The 4440-nt window shown below is 45.0% G+C and overlaps 1 pseudogene; it reads left to right on the top strand.

Moving 5' to 3' along the window:
* Positions 1–420: 420 nt before the first annotated feature.
* On the top strand, positions 421–3664 carry LOC127331075 (UDP-glycosyltransferase 79-like; annotated as a pseudogene).
* Positions 3665–4440: the final 776 nt, after the last annotated feature.

Consider the following 4440-nt stretch of genomic DNA (forward strand, 5'->3'; position numbering starts at 1 on the left):
CGTGTATGTGAGAGAGGACAGCCCATATTTCTCCGTCCCTGCCGTAAAAGGCTTCACGTGGGAGCACCATTGCGGCATGTTTAAGCGCATTGCGACCTCTTAAGTATAATCTAAATCTAGTCCACATCTATAAGAATGGATGGTTTTTTACTTAGCTCGTCAAGCCTATGATAACCCTCCTCCTTTACCCAGGTTTAGGATCGGTTATTTTTATAAGACATAGGCGGAGTTTTGTTTTGCCTTTATAAAAAGATGAAAAACACTCACTTTGACTTCAGAAAAAAGCTTACTTCCTAATACAGTATTTTTTTTTGTATAAACTTGACCAAAGCTTACTCAGTTAGACTTCAGAAAAGCCTAATAAACAGCTATGCAAAAAAAAAAACCTAATAAGCAGTATATTTCGGCATAGAGACTTGGATCCCAGCGAAGTCCAACCTCTACTCTTCCAAGAATGGAGACGAACACCCCGCTCTCCGGCGACGGCGGCGGCGGCCATGTCTTCCTCCTCGCCTTCCCAGAGGCGCAGGGCCACCTCAACCCCATGCTCCAGTTCGGCCGCCGCCTGGCCTACCACGGCCTCCGCCCCACGCTCCTCACCACCCGCCCGCCACCTCCTCGCCACCCTCCCGCCCCCCGCCGCCCCCTTCCGAGTCGCCGCCATCTCCGACGGCTTCGACGACGCTGGCGGCATGGCCGCGCGCGTGCCCGGACTTCGAGGAGTACGGGACCCGGCTGGCCGCCGCGGGGTCCGACACCCTCGAGGCGCTCTTCCGGTCCGAGGCCGCGGCGGGGAGGCCCGTGCGCGCGCTCGTGTACGACCCGCACCTCCCGTGGGCGGGCCGCGTCGCGCGCGCCGCCGGCGTGCCCACGGCCGCGTTCTTCTCGCAGCCGTGCGCGGTCGACGTCGTCTACGGCGAGGTGTACGCGGGGCGCGTCGGGCTGCCGGTCGTGGACGGCAGCGCGCTGCGGGGGCTGCTGAGCGTCGACCTGGGGCCGGACGACGTGCCGTCGTTCGTCGCCGCGCCGGATTCCTACCGGATGTTCCTGGACGCGGTGGTTGGGCAGTTCGATGGGTTGGAGGACGCCGACGACGTCTTCGTCAACTCATTCCACCAACTCGAGCCCAAGGTACCTTTGCTCGTGCCCACCACCCGTTTGCTCTTTTGCTCAGTTGAAAAGTTCAGTCAAAACCAAAACCTGCTATTGCTCTAAGCAGGAGGCGGATTACCTGGCGTCAACATGGCGTGTCAAGACCATCGGCCCGACGCTGCCATCCTTCTACCTGGACGACGACCGGTTGCCTTCCAACAAGACGTACGGGTTCAACCTCTTCGATAGCACAGCACCGTGCATGTCATGGCTGGATAGCCAGCCGCCTCGTACGGAACCGTCGCTGACCTTGAGCCGGCCCAGTTAGAGGAGATAGGCAATGGATTGTGCGATTCCGGTAAACAGTTCCTCTGGGTCGTCAGGTCCGTTGATGAGCACAAGTTATCGGAAGAACTCCGTGGCAAGTGCAAGGGGAAGGGACTAATTGTTTCATGGTGCCCCCAGCTTGAGGTCTTATCTCACAAGGCCACAGGTATGGAGTTTTTCTATACCTCTTTTACTTAGCGCTTCTTCTGCCATCATTCGAGGAAAAAAGGAAAGTCCATATAACTATCTTAAAAGTTGGTATATAAACAATAAGCTGAATGCACTAGCGTGAGATGATCAAAGACAGGAGAGTAGCTTATTAACCCATCACTGTTTATTTGCGGCGTTGCAGCAGTGCTCATGAAGTCTTATTTTCTGTCGCACATTAGTGTGCTCACTAAATGTCCTTATATTTTGGATTATGAAATGAAAAGTGTGCTTTTGTACTCCCTTCCCCACCCTGCCATTTCACATTGGTAGCAACTAAGGTTGGAGTTTTCAGTTCCAGCAATACAAAACAATCTCAACTCCTTTGTGGCCTGACAAAGTTAATGTGAAAAGGCATCATTTACAACATGAATATTACACTGGAATGTTCCAGATGCACACATACCGTCATAATTAGGAACTACAATTACTGACAATCACGCAAGCCATGTAGGATGTTTAGAATCTACCTATATGTTTTTGTTCGACAACTTCTCTATATTTATTTTTCACCAGGGAGAAATCTGAAGGCAGAAGATATAAACACAAACATATCAATAGTACCTTTTGCAAAATTTACTGCACATGATTCGTTACACTGTCTTCACTTAATTTACTGTCGACCATGGAGTAATTGTTTGTACTTTGTAGTAGTTCAATACAACGGTCCCTGTCTATTTTTTACCAGTACTGCAGGGGACAAATATAGAAGCATGAGAGATCAACTCTTAACTTTTGCTACTGCTCATGCTTCCTTAGACTACCTTCACTTCATTTAGTCTTGACCGTGGAGTTATGGTTTCTAATAATTTGGATGCTACAAGGGCATATTGCCATTGTCCCTGATATTGTAGTACACGGGGTATATTTGTATCACGGAAGTAGTACTGCGCCCATAACTTTCAACAAATATATTTTGCATCTTGTTATCCTTCGGGTCATGTAATTAGCCAAATCTCTTGAACTCAAAGTGTTAAAGGGTTGTGAATCCTGCTAATTTTGCAGTTTTAACATTGAGTGGTCTGTTCCAAAATCCAAATAACTAAACACCTGGTAGAAGATAATATTTTACTTCTGAACTCATCAACAGGCTGTTTTTTTTTTTTGCGAAAAACAGGCTGTTTCTTAACTCACTGTGGATGGAACTCTACACTTGAAGCAATTACTACTGGTGTACCACTGTTGGCAATGCCTCAGTGGACAGATCAACCAACTACTGCAAAGTACGTTGAGAGTGCATGGGTGATTGGTGTGCGGGTGAATCGTGATACAGAAGGTGTGGTGAGAAAGGAAGAGGTAGAGAGGTGCATAAGAGAAGTATTAGATGGTGTGAGGAAGGAGGAGTACAAAAAGAATGCTTATAGCTGGATGATGAAGGCTAAGAAGGCAATGCAGGTAGGGGGGAGCTCGGACAAAAATATTGCCGAGTTTGCGGCAAAGTATGCTTCAAGTTGATGTTGAAAAGATCCTCTGTGGTAGCAAGGTGCTGTATTTGGAATTGTAATCATGTGTACACTATAATTTTATACTGTTACAGGGTGTGAATGTCAAGTTTTCTTGTGTTAATAGTTTTGTATATAATTCCTCTACTGAACATATTTCATAGACTGACTAAACCAGACATACAGAAGATGTTCTTCTTGGCTTTAGCAGTTGGTCTGTAGCCCCCTTAGAAATTTTCCTTTCCATTTATTACTTAACCCTAATAAGTAATTATCCTTTTCAGGTGCAGCTATAGATTGAACTGTCTGAAGTATGTCCTTCAGAAAGTACCAGCCAAGAAGGCACGTTTTGTCATATCTTCAGATATTTGATGAGGTGTAAGTAGTGGTACTACGTAAGCATGATATTTTCTCCAGTTAAGCGACAACGGTCTCTGTAATTTTATTCCCCCGTGTCTTGACGCCTCACCCCTCTTGGCTGGAGGCCAGGCTGGGCGAAGCCTTTCATCTTTGCATATAAAGTTGGGGGCACTCTTCACCCGGTTGTCACTTGGTGAGGACGATTGTGTGTATGTGGATCCGTCCCTCCTTCTGGATGTTGTACCCTGATGTTCTCTCCTTTTAATAAAATGAAAAGCAAACTCTTTTTTATCAAAAAAATATAATTCTTCCTTCATTTAGAAATATCAGAAGCCCACATATTCTAAGATTTTTGAATTCTCATCTACACCATAAGACTGTTGACTAAAAATTGTAGATTCACATTAAAAATAATATAAAAACTACATATTGTTGAACTAGCTGTTAGTAAGATAAGATAAATCTTGAAAAGCATGAACGAACCACATATTTTTAACAGAGAGAATTCTACAATACATATAATGGTTAACCATGAACAAACTATAGCAAGTGCAGAAGCATGCTCTTAGCACCCGGCAACAAATGCTAAAGCTGTCCACGGGCATTAATCATAAGAATGAACTTAAAGTAACAGCGCTACTGTTATATATAATGTATTATTCTGACTAGAGTGAGGTTTTTATATCCTACCAAAGAGACAAACTACAGTGACAATGTTAACGAGTAGTAAATGTGTTTTGCAGGGGACCTGGGATTTCGTTATCCTTTAAATGAATTCTTTGTAGATATAAACCTCCTTTTTTCTCTTATTGAAAAGGCTGCGCTTGGGCTATCTTCGTGCTGTTCTTTGCCAAGAACACATGGTGTAGAATTTCACATTATCACAGATGTAATTATTCTGACTTTGCTTGAGAATGGCCTCTAATCTGAAATAATTAAAGGAAAAAAACAGGATGTTAGTCCAAATCATCACAGCTCCTGCTTTAAAGATTTTCCCACCTAACTAAAATCA

The sequence above is a fragment of the Lolium perenne genome, chromosome 2 (genome assembly GCF_019359855.2).
Source record: "Lolium perenne isolate Kyuss_39 chromosome 2, Kyuss_2.0, whole genome shotgun sequence".
Taxonomy (NCBI): Eukaryota; Viridiplantae; Streptophyta; class Magnoliopsida; order Poales; family Poaceae; genus Lolium; species Lolium perenne.